Source organism: Mus caroli, chromosome 2, assembly GCF_900094665.2.
Source record: "Mus caroli chromosome 2, CAROLI_EIJ_v1.1, whole genome shotgun sequence".
Lineage (NCBI taxonomy): Eukaryota > Metazoa > Chordata > Mammalia > Rodentia > Muridae > Mus > Mus caroli.
Window position 1 is genome coordinate 157,893,089 of NC_034571.1, and position 12,895 is coordinate 157,905,983.

General features: G+C 46.8%; 1 long non-coding RNA gene and 1 pseudogene across 1 annotated transcript in view; both read left to right on the top strand.

The window, feature by feature from the left end:
* Nucleotides 1–6,944, top strand: part of LOC115030380 — a 23,670-nt gene extending 16,726 nt beyond the window's left edge. Inside the window, exon 3 of the long non-coding RNA XR_003835970.1 lies at nucleotides 5,991–6,944. This is a non-coding gene — a long non-coding RNA (uncharacterized LOC115030380). The remainder of the gene's footprint in view (nucleotides 1–5,990) is intronic.
* A 2,536-nt stretch (nucleotides 6,945–9,480) lies between these two features.
* Nucleotides 9,481–10,083, top strand: LOC110307545 (annotated as a pseudogene).
* Nucleotides 10,084–12,895: the final 2,812 nt, after the last annotated feature.

Here is a 12,895-nt window from a genome sequence, read left to right on the forward strand (position 1 = left end):
CTCTCTCTCTCTCTCTCTCTCTCTCTCTCTCTCTCTCTCACACACACACACACACACACACACACACTCCTCCAAGCTTTTCTCTTATGTGTGGATGCTTTATCTTCATATATGTATGTGCACCACATGTGTGTCTGATGCCCTTGGAAGTTAGAAAAGGGAATCAAGTCTCCTGGACCTGGAGTTACAGACAGTTGTGAGCTGCCATGTGGGGGCTGGAACTAGAACCCATGTCCTCTGGAAGAGCAGCCAGGGTTCTTAACCACTGAGCCACTGTGCACATCTCATGATAGCCAGAATCCTTCGCCTTAGATCTGCAGTTGAGCTCAACACACTGAAGCTTCGGCAAAATCTTCTTTGTAGTTTTACTCTTTTTGCAGAAAATAGGCTTGGTGTGCCCCCAGTAGCCACTACACTTGCCCCATTGCGGGGTACCACATTTCTTGCAGAAAGTCTGGCAGGTTTTAGAAATAGCCATGATGTCTGCAGGCACCCTATCAGCCTTCTGCCACGGGGCACCGGAAGCTCCCACTACTGCGGCCAGGTTGGTAGAGAACAGGCTGGCAGTGTTCCACGCACAGCACTGAAGACCACAGACTCTGCCTGGCTCCCAGCTGCTGCAGGGGAGAGCCATACCGTGAGCAACACTTTCTGAGACTTGGAGCCCATGCTTCACTCCTGAAATTCCTTTTTTGGTGTTTGTTTTGGGTTTTGGTTTGAGACAAATTTTCATGTAACTCGGGCTGGGTTTGAACTCACTACTTAGCTTGGACTTAACATCCATGGCATCCAGCTTGCCAGGGCTGGAATTACAGACAAGGCTACCACACCAAGTTTAATATAAAGCCCTGGTTTCCAGTGTGCTTACCTCACAAGCCTGGTTCCTTCCACAGGACCTATGAAAGGTGGGAGGAGAAAGCTGGGTCCACAAAGTTGTCCTCTAGCTGGGTGGTGGTAGTGGATGCCTTTAATCCCAGCACTCAGGAGGCAGAGGGGGGGGGGGGGGGGGGTTCTTCATGAGCTGGAGGCCAGCCTGGTCTATAGATGGAGCTCCAGGAAAGTCAGGGCTACACAGAGAAAGCCTGTCTCGAAAACAGACAGACAGACAGGCAGACAGATAGACAGAGTTGTTCTGACCTCCACATATGTGGTGTGGTACCGGAAACACACACACACCTGCAAAAAAAGATAAATACTGGGAGGCCTTGAGGCCTCTGCATGTGTGCATACATCTACACACTCAGGAGCACACATATACAACACACACAAATATAAAACACCTTTAGGAAGGCATAGAGAGGGGCCTGAGAGATGGGTGAGGGAAGGAGCTTTTTGCCAAGTCTGATGACTTGAGTTCAATTCCCAGGACCTATGTGGTGGAAGGAAAGAACTGACTTCTGTAGGTTATCCCTGACCCCCACATGCTCATGAAAGCACCCCCACCCCATCCCACCCCACCCTTCACATAATCAAGAGGACCTGAGTTTGGCCATGTAAGGAACTGTACACAGTGGTGTGTGTTTATAATCCCGGGTTTGGGGAGGTGAAGACAGGAGGATCTCCTGGAGTGTGGTGAGGCCAAATTGGTGAGTTCCAGGTTCACCGAAAGACTACGTATAAAAAACAAACAAATAAATAAAGCAAAACATGATAGAGGAAGATTTTGGATACTGACCTCTGACCTACACACACACACACATACACACACACACAGAGATCAAGGTTAGCCTCTCCATGTTCTTCAAGCCAGTGGCTCTTGGAGTTATGGTCCTCTGTTGTCCTTAACAGAGCTGGTGGCTGTACTTTCTTAGCCACCGGGGCCTCCAATTTAAAGCCTTCCTTTATATTCAGTTTACTGGCTCTCTCTGTGATCCAGGAAGGCTACCATTACATTTCCATAGAGGCTGTGGTAATTAATAGTAGTGATAAGATTTAATGAAAGAGGGAATTAGGATCCAGCCCCTGGCTGCTTTCACAAAAGGCCATGCTAACAAGCACTAAAGGCCTGACAGGGAGCTGCTCTCTGCTCCAAGGAAGCACCCCACACCCTGACATCTCCCTGGAGACTGCTCTGTACAGCAGGTGCCTGCTCTCTCCCAGTGTTCGAGGCCTCTCTGAGATGCTCTGAGTAGTAGAGCATCTTGGAAACCCTAGTAGTCCAAGTCCAAGATAGAGATTTACAGGAAGCAGGGCATATTTATCACCCCCAACACTCAAAAGGCAGAGGCAAGGAGATTACCAAGAGGTTGAGGCTAGCCTGATCTACATGGAGTTTTAGACCAGCCAGCCAGGGTTTCATAGGAAGACTTTATGTCAAAAACAAATGAACAAAGCCCCGAAATGTCAAGTATGGGGTGAACACCTTTAATCCCAGTACTGGGGAGGCAAAGACAAGGGGAACCCTTTGAGTTCTAGGCCAGCCTAGCAAATTTCAGGACAACCTGGACTTTGTCTATCATCTCTTACATATATTAGGATTATACTGGGTTCATGTAGATGAGACGAGCCTAGCACCCACCTGGAAATCATGACAACTCTCCTGCCTCAGCCTCCTAAGAACTGGGATACAGTCATGAGCCACCACACCTAGATACTAGGTGTGATGTATGATTTATTATTTGCATGTATATACATAATATGCACTTACACTGCACATATGTATTTACTGCTTTATTACATATGAACTCCATATATGATGGAGTTATACATAGCATATACATATCATGTGTCATATAGACAGTATTATTACTGTCCCACTTACTGATGGGAAATCTGAGGCACAAGAAGTTTAGTAACTTATTTTTTTTAAAGATTTATTTATTTATATTTTATATGTAAGTACACTGTAGCTGTCTTCAGACACCCCAGAAGAGGGAGTCAGATCTCGTTACAGATGGTTGTGAGCCACCATGTGGTTGCTGGGATTTGAACTCTGGACCTTCAGAAGAGCAGTCAGGTGCTCTTACCCACTGAGCCATCTCTCCAGCCCTAGTAACTTATTTAGAGTCACAAAGTCTGGCCAGTTAGCACAGTGCTAACTAACAGAGTCACCAAGCCATTAAATACCAGTTGACTTTATCTTCGTGACTCCTTGGTTTGGGAAACCATGGTTTCACCATGACAGGTTGATTGGGGAAACATCTGTTGGTCTCCCCCTGGGTTTTGTTTTTGTTTTTTGTTTGTTTGTTTGTTTTTTTGTTTTTCAAGACAGGGTTTCTCTGTGTAGCCCTGGCTGTCCTGGAACTCACTNTGTAGACCAGGCTGGCCTCGAACTCAGAAATCCGCCTGCTTCTGCCTCCCGAGTGCTGGGATTAAAAGTGTGCGCCATCACGCCTGGCTTGTCTCCCTCTGTTATTTCCTCCTTCCTAACGCAGCACAAAACCTAGAACTGATTGACTATAAGCCCAGGACTCAACAGGTACAGGTAGGAGGAGAGAGAGAGAGACTTTGTGAGCTGTGTCAGCCTCAGCTACATAGCAAGTTTGAAGCCAGCCTGGGCTACATAGTGAGAACCTGTCTCAAAAAGGAAAAAAAAAAAAAAAAATGGATGGCTTTTGTCTTAAATGGTCAATTAATGAATTTATAGCCAGGAGTGATGCGAATTACTTGTAATCCTAGCACATGGAATGCTGAAGCAGGAGGATTGTTGCAAGTTAGAGACTAGCCTGTTCTACATAGTGAATTCTGGGCCAGCATGACAAATGAGATCCTGTCTCCAAAAAAGGGACTTATATTCAAAGGGTATCACATCATAGCATGCATATATGTGTGTGTGTGTGTATATATATATATATATATATATATATATATACAGAACTCAGAGCTCCACTTTAGGGACTCTGGGATCGAACTCGGGTTGGGCCAGCAGGGTTGTAAACGGGCACCTTTACCACTGAGCCATTTTGCTAGACCAAATTATCAATTTTACTATGCTTTCTAGTATCAAAACCAGGATCTCTCTCCCAACCGGCAGGAGCACTGCTCAGCCTCCAAGCCTTCACGGTTTTATTTTTCCGGTAACATTGAAGGGTCCTCCTCAGAGCTGTTACGGGCCTCCTCAAGTCCTCTCCGTCCGAGAAACCCTGGGGTGGGCCTCCTGGCAGTTTGTTTTCTCTTCATCGCTGACAAGCTGGATCAGATCAGGCTGAACTTCCTGTGGAAGAATTCACAGAAGAGTTATTTATGGCTACTTCATCTTCCGGCGCCGAGACAGTGACCGGGGTTAAAGTTAGAGGGGTGCGGAAGTGGAGCACGGGGAGAAGAAGGCGCGGTTTAGATTGCACACTGAGTGGTATATTATATTTAACGCTTATTCTTTCATGCATTTATTAATTTATATGCTTGTGTTTTCGCACACGCACACTACAGTGTTCATGGAGCGCTCGGAAAACGCGTGGAAGTCAGTTCTCTCCTACAGTGTGGGTCCTAAGGACTGAACTCAGCCCGCCAGGTTTGGCAGCAAGATCTTTACACACTTAGCCATCTTCCTAGCCCAGTGCCTAATATTTTAAAATCTACTGGAGAAAGAGAGAAGAAAGAAAACCGTCTTCTTCCATTTGTTTTGAGAAAAGAGTCTTATGTAGCCTAGATTCCTCTTAAACTCCCCATACTGAGCTGAGGAAGGCCTTCATCTCAGACCCTCTTGCCTTGGCAGCCATGCCTTGAGCATGTTCTGTGGCTCAAGCCTGTAATTATACTGCGGGGAAGGCAGAGATGGGTAAATCTCTTCGAGGTCAACAGGCCCTTTGGGTGGCTCACCCCAGCTCCAGTTCCAGGACTTCTGACACCTTCTAACCTCCCATAGGAAAGCACACATGTGCACAAACTCACAGCCACACATATGTACAGAGGAAGGACAGGAAACCAAAGCCTCCTTCTCAGAGCCTTCCTTGACTCTCGGGACTCTTTCTTCTAACTTTTCTTTTTCTTTCTTCCTTTCTTTTTTGGTTTTTCTAGGCAGGGTTTCTCTGTATAGCCCTGGCTGTCCTGGAACTCACATTGTAGACCAGGCTAGCTTCGAACTCAGAAATCCTCCTGCCTCTGCCTCCCGAGTGCTGGGATTAAAGAGTAGCTTCTGAAGGTCCTGAGTTCAAATCCCAGCAACCATATGGTGGCTCACAACCATCCATAGCAAGATCTGACTCCCTCTTATGTAGTGTCGGGAGACAACTACAGTGTACTTACATAGAATAAATAAATATTTTATTTATTTATTTATTTATTTATTTATTTATTTATTTATTTTTGGTTTTTCGAGACAGGGTTTCTCTGTGTAGCCCTGGCTGTCCTGGAACTCACTCTGTAGACCAGGCTGGCCTCGAACTCAGAAATCNTGTAGACCAGGCTGGCCTCGAACTCAGAAATCCGCCTGCCTCTGCCTCCCAAGTGCTGGGATTAAAGGCGTGCGCCACCACGCCCGGCATATTTTTTTTTAAAAAGTAGCTTGGGCTGCAAAGTGAGATCAAGATAAAATTCAGAGTCATAGACACACAGGAGAGAGGCCTGGGGAAGACAGAGGAAAAGCCACGGTGGGGGTGGGGTGAGGTTGAGGAATCAATACACCCAGCATTTCTAGCAAACCCCAGAGACAGAGGTGGGCTGGAGTACCTCTCCCTGAGAGTTCAAAGCAACCCAGTTCTGCAGAAACCTTCATTTCTGTCTTTTGTCTTCAGAAAGGCAAAAGGACTCATTTCTGTGGTTTAAAGTCACCAGGTTTGAGATCATCTGTCATCTGAGCTCTAGGGAACCAATCTGCTCACACCGAGCGAGAGAGGAAAATGAAAATTATGGCGGCATATTATTCTAACCAGTTTGACAAAGATCACAAGGTCTGATAGCAGCCAGCCAGCGCCTGTTCTGAGAAGCACTCGCTTTCTTTCTCGGCCGGCAGGAAGATATGTAAATTGATGTAATCATCCTGGAGTTGATGTGACAAATTCTGTCCAAATGACAAATGAGATTTCCTTCTGACCCAACAATTCTACTTCTAGGATTTGCCCAACACATGAAGAGAAGAGCACCATGGGATCTGCTGGCACACCCCTGTAATCCCAGCACCAGGACGACCGAGGGTCGCCAGCTTGAGATCATTCTAGGATTACCTAGCAAAGATGGGAGTAGGGAGTGGGCAGGAGAAGCTGAGGCAGAAGGTTCATAGCAGATTCAAGTCTAGCCTGGGCTACATAGTGAGTTCTAAGCCAGCCTGAACTGCATAGCCCCAACCTGTTTGGAATAAAGAAGGAGGAGGAAAAGGAGGAGCAAGAGGAGGAAGAGGAGGAGAAGGAAAAGGAGACGGAGGAGGAGGAAGCTTGGTAGCACACAACCAGGATCCTAGCACTCTAGAACCAGAGCGGAGAATGTCAGAAATTCTAGGTCACAGGGTCTTACTATGTAGTCTGGCTTGGAATTCTATTATGCAGACTAGGTTGGCTTTAAAATCATAGAGAACCCGTCCTGCCTCCTGAGGACAGAAGGTGAGCACCAGTGCACCGGCTCCTCTCCCTTTCTGAGTACGTATCTCCTTTCTTGACCCTCTGGACATTTTCACTCTTTTTCTGAAGACCCCACTTCTGCCACACAGCTGTTTGCTGGCCTCCATCTCGGAGCCTGCGCCTTCTTGGACTGTAATTTTAAAGATGTGGCTTTCTCTCCTCTCCCTTTCCACTTACCTCCTCCTGGCAGCTGCTGAGCTTTGCAGTCTGCCTCTCCTCCAAACTCTCCCCGGACTCTACATGCTGGTCCTTAAGTCCTTCTAAATTCTTTTTAAAAATTTGCATCAAGGGGACTAAGAACCCATGAAAGGAGGCCCCAAGCTCCCTGGTACCACGAAGACCTGTCTGTGTTCAGATCACGGGACTCATGGGAAAGAAAAAAAAAACTGGTTGTAGAGTACATGTGAAATCTCATCACTGGGGGAGCCAGGCACAAGAAGGCTCTGGGGGTTCACAAGCTGGATAGTCTAGCCTAACAGGTGAGCTGCTTCAAGTTCAGTGAATAACCCTTTTGTGCACACACACACATGTAGAATAAGAGGAGAAGGGAGGGAGAGACAGGGAGAGAGTCTAATAGAAGGAGGAGGAGCAGAAAAGCAGATTGGGTTTGGGCAGTCTGGGCCAGGTCTCTCTGCAAACGTGACAAGGGGAGGTGATTGGGACTAGGAGTGGAAGTGGCACTTCACACTTGGATCAGAAGGAGTTATATCCTAAAAAAGAAAAGTGTCTGGGCATGGTGGCACACACCTTTTAGTCCCAGCACCCAGGGGACAGAGGCAGGCAGATCTCTGTGAGTTCAAGGGCAGCTTGATCTACACAGTCAGTTCATGCCAGCCAGGGTTGCATAGGAGGACCCTGCATCAAAAAGAGAAGGAAAGAAGGGAGGGGAGAAGGAGGGGAGAGGAGTGTTCTTTTCCAAAGAATGGTGAAAGACTGAGTGAATGAAGTTGACTACTGTAGGCAGAGCAGTGGCCAGAGGCCTTGAAGTGATCAAAGAGTTGGGCTTTGTGGAAAGACAGAGAAACCCGTCCTCTTTTTGGAGTCCAACAGACTCCCACTCAAATCAACAACTTTATTAACTTTATTGGGCATCCGATATGTCCCAGAGCAGGGCTCAAAGCTGGAGGGACTTGTGTGCATCATAATCCACTGATATGTCCATTCATTTTCAAAGGCTTAAGTTGTTTTTTTCTCCTATGTAGGTTCAAAAGACCTCACAAGTTCCACCGCTCCAAAATCAAATTACACATGCCTAATTAGAATATCCACAATCCCGCTAAACCCTTGCAATTTCTCAGAGAATCAGAAGCCAGGACAGTGCGACTCGCCACAACCCTCCCAAGGCTACTGGGGTGCTCGGCTGACTCCAGTCTCAAGGAGCTACAGTGTGGAAAGTACTGAGAGCCGCCCCTGGTGACTGCTTCAATAGCTGGACCCCAAATTGTGTGCGTCAATCTGGAGACTGGGCCATTGTTCAAAGGAGGGTGCCAACCACTAGTTAATTATTTTCCCATAGGCTTTTCAAACCCACACAACCAACTATTTATTTATTTATTTTTCTTCCTTGCTGCTTCTTCATGTGAGAAATAAAACAAAACCTCTTTTGTCCTGGTTTTTAGTGTTTGGATGCTTTTTTTTGTTTGTTTTTGTTTTTTTGGTTTTTCGAGACAGGGTTTCTCTGTATAGTAGCCCTGGCTGTCCTGGAACTCACTCCGTAGACCAGGCTGGCCTTGAACTCAGAAATCCGCCTGCCTCTGCCTCCCGAGTGCTGGGATTACAGGCGTGTGCCACCACTGCCCAGCTGTTTGGATGCTTTTGAAGTGGCTTTCTGTTTTGTTGTTTTGTTTTGAGACAGAGTCTCACTTTGTAGCCCTGGCTGGCCTAGAATTCCAGGTGTAGACCAGGCTGGTCTTGGACTCACAGATATCTCCTCACCTCTGCATTATTGTTTTGTTTTTGTTTATTTTTTCTTTTATTCTGTTTTTCTGAGGCAATGTTTTTCTGTGTAGCCCTGGCTGTCCTATAACTAATTCTGTAAACCAGGCTAGCCTCAAACTCACAGAGGTCCATCTGCCTCTGCCCTCCAAGAGCTGGGATTAAAGACACGGGTCACTACCGCCTGGCCTGTTTTGTTTTTTTTTTAATCTTACTATGTTGCTCATGCTGGCCTTGAGTTTGAAATCTCCCTGCCTTACTCTCCTTTGGGCTCCAAGAACAGAAGTACATGCATGCATATCCATTTACTATTTTTTTTCTCCCTTCATAAAATACTAGCATCAGTTGGGCATGGTGGCACACGTCTTTAATCCCAGCACTCGGGAGGCAGAGGCAGGCAGATTTCTGAGTTCGAGGCCAGCCTGGTCTATAGAGTGAGTTCCAGGACAGACAGGGCTATACAGAGAAACCCTGTCTCGATAAACAAAACAAAACAAAAACAAAACAACAACAAAAAAACTAGCATGGCTCCACTGTTGCTTCTGAAAAAGTCAAATGCCAGCCCCTCTGTTTGTCCTCCCCTACTGTGGTTCCTGTTTTTCTGTGGAGGCATTTATCATTTATCATTGCTAGATGAAGGCACATGACAGCAGCAGCCCCTCAGGCAACCTCTGTTAGGCACTGAGTATGTGTTTGGTTCTATGGAAGATGACAAAGACATGGACACTACAGACTGAGGACTTATTTCTTCCTAGCTGTGATTTCTTTTTTCATGGTCTTACTAGGCATCAAGCCAAAAGTGCTTACAAGATAGGTATTGCCCGGTGTGGTGGCACACACCTTTAATGCCAGCACTCGGGTGGCAGAGGCAGTCAGATTTCTGAGTTCGAGGCCAGCCTGGTCTACAAAGTGAGTTTCAGGACAGCCAGGGTTGTACAGAGAAACAAAACAAACAAACAAGATAGGTGAGAACCATACCTTTATACCTTTAAGCCACTTTTTAAGAAAACATTTCAAGCTTTTTTTTTTTTTTTTTGCTCCATCTACTTCGAGGATGCAGACCATTCTCAGCAATCAGACTGTCAACATTCCAGAAGATGTCGACATCACTCTGAAGGGGCGCACAGTCATTGTGAAGGGCCCCAGGGCAACTCTGCGGAGGGACTTCAATCCCATCCATGTGGAGCTGAGTCTTTTTAGAACGACAAAGAAAAGGCTCCGGGTTGACAAATGGCGGGGTAACAGAAAGGACCTGGCCACTGTGGGAACCATTGTCAGTCAAGTTCAGAACATAATCAAGGGTGTCACACTGGGCTTCCGTTACAAGATGAGGTCTGTGTATGCTCACTTCCCCATTAATCTCCTTATTCAGGAGAATGGGTCTTTGGTTGAAATCTGAAATTTCTTGGGTGAAAAATGCATCTGTGGGGTTCGGATGAGGACAGGTGCTGCTCCGCTCGTTCTGTGTCTTGAGCCCAGAAGGACGAGTTAACCCTTGAAGGACTTCATGTTGAACTTGTTTCAGATTCAGCAAGCCAGGACAGTTAGAAACAAGATATCAGAGTCTTAGGATGGCATCTATGTGTCTGAGAAGGGAGCCAGGCAGCAGGCTGCTGAGCGAGACCTCAGTTTCCCAGCTCCAAAAACAAGATCCTGATCACAAGTACAGTTTGGACTCTTTCTGGATAATAAAAGACTTATAATTGGAAAAGAAAACATTTCAAATGTATGACTATTTTATGTGTGTGGACTTTTCGCCCACCTACCTGTGTATCTGGGTTCTCTTGAGGAGATCAGTGTATGGTCCTGAACTCTGAGACATCTCCCCCCAGCCCTTGTTTTGTGTCTTCAGACAGGGTCTCATGTAGCTCAGGCTGGCCTCAAACGTACTGTGTAGCCACCCTTCTTAATGAGATGGCAGCTACATACCGCCACGTCCTGTTTATGTGGGGCTGGGCTTAAGCATGGGATTTGTGTGGGCCAGGCAAGCACACCACCACATGCTGTGTCTCCCAGCCCCATTAAAAATGCTGGGTTTTCGTTAGATTTTTTTTTCCCCCGAGACAGGGCTTCTCTGTGCAGCTCTGGCTGTCCTGGAACTCACTTTGTAAACCAGGCTGGCCTGGAACTCAGAAATCTGCCTGCCTCTGCCTCCCAAGTGCTGGGATTAAAGGCATGCTCCACCACCACCCGGCTGGTTTTTGTTAGATTTTTTTTTTTTTTAGATTTATTTATTTATTATATGTGAGTACACTGTAGCTGTCTTCAGACACACCGGAAGAGTGTCCAGATCTCGTTACGGATGGTTGTGAGCCATCATGTGGTTGCTGGGATTTGAACTCCGGACCTTCGGAAGAGCAGTCGGGTGCTCTTACTGACTGAGCCATCTCACCAGCCCAGATTTTATGTGTCTAAGTGTGTTGCCTACATGTATGTATGTGCACTATATGTGTACCTGGTGCCTGAGGAGTCCAAAGCAGTGTAGTGGAGGCCATGGAACTGGAGTGATGGTTTGTGATTCACACCGTGATTGCCGGCGACTAAACCCAGGTCCTCTGGGAGAGCAGCCATTATTGCTCTTAACCATCAAGCCATCTCGTGAGCAACCACCAGAGTTTTGTGTGTGTTTATTTGTTTACCATAAAATAGGCACGGGGAACTGAGTGTGGTGGCAAATGACTGTAATCCTAGCACTCTGAAGCCTGAGGCTGGAGGATCAGTCAAAGGCTAGCCTGGGCTACCTAGTGAGACCTAATCTTACCACAAGGGCAGAAGATAGGTAGGCCTCACTGGTTGAGCACTTCCTTAGCATGTGCAAAGTGAGAGACTCCACCTCTACTATCACAAACCTAACCAGGAGGGAAGAGAGCTGGGGTGGAGCTCCGGTAGCCTGCCTGCTGAGCCCTGGGTTCTATCTCCAGCATCTTATAAACTAATTGTGGGGGGTGACTCGTGACCCTAATCCCAACATTCTGGGGATGGGGATAGGAGAATCAGAAGTTCAAAGTCATCCTCAGGTACTTAGGGAATTTGAGGCCAGATTTGGCTACAGGAGACCCGTTCTCAAACAACAAATCAAATCAAGTGAAGCCAAAGTGATATGAGGTGCCATCCTGTCTACTCAACCCAAGAACATAGCCCACCCTGGCACAACATAGGGGGACATGACACAGGAAGCAAAGGTTTGATGGGTCACTTACTGGAGGACATGTTGAATCCTATCATGTGACCTCTGCGGTCAGCTTAGATCCACATACTCCTTTATAGAATGAGCAGGAGAGCAGGGGACAGAGACAGCAAAGTTGTTTGGTGCTGCCTGCAAACTTCATCAGAGAAACAGGAAGGACTGTGGCAGGGAGCCTCATAGCCCTTCTGGGACACACAGGGGTGTCACACATGGCAAAGCTTAGGCTCTAGGGACACAAGACCAAGCTGAGTCAAGGAACCAGTGGTGAATTTTTTTTTCCTGTCCTAGCTGTCCTGGAACTCACTCTGTAGACCAGGCTGGCCTGGAACTCAGAAATCCTCCTGCCTCTGCCTCCTGATTGGTGGGCTCAAAGGCATGCGCCACCACCATCCGGAGATCCTGGTCACTCCATTTCCTGTGTCATCTTCTCATCCAGGATGACAAGAACAGGACAGATGTCAGCGGCCATGACAGTGCGGGTTCATTCCTTGTGAAATGTACAGAGACCTTCAGCATAATCCTCATAGGTTCTCAAGTCCTTGGACTTGGCGATAGACCACAGCACAAGCAGGAAGTGTCCAGCAGGCACCTTTACATTCCTGGGCGGGTGTGTGTGTGTGTGTGTGTGACATAATTTTTCTGTGTAGCTCAGGTAGACTTGGGGCTCAGTATGTACTCTGTGCTGGCCTCCAATGAATTTGACGCCCTGGTGAATCCCACTAGACTACCATTTTGTTTGTTTATTTATTTATTTATTTATTGAGACAGGGTCTCACTATGTAGCCCTGGTTGGTCTGAAACTCTCTTTGAAGATCAGGGTGGCCTTGAACTCAGAGATCTACTTGTCCCTGCTTCCTTAGTTTGAGATTAAAGGTATATGCTACCATGACGGGTTTATTTATTTAATATCTCTCTCTCTTTCTGTTTTTTCCAGACAGGGTTTTTCTCTACAGCCCTGGCTGTCCTGGAACTTGCTATGTAAGCCAGGTTGGTGTCAAACTCAAGAGATCTAACTGCCTCTGCTCGCTGAATGCTGGGATACATTGCAATGTCACCATGTCTGGCTACCTGGTGTCTTATATACTACTGTGTGTGCCTGTAGAGGTCAGAGAAGAGCTTTTGAGAATTGGTCCCAGTTCCTCTCCTTTCATTGTGTGGGTTCCAGGTACTGAACTGAGGTCCTTGGGCTTGTGCAACATAAACCTTTTCTGGCTGAACAGTCAAGCCAGTCAGTCACAATAATACATTAAAATTTTTTTGTCTTATTCTTTTTTTTTTTTTT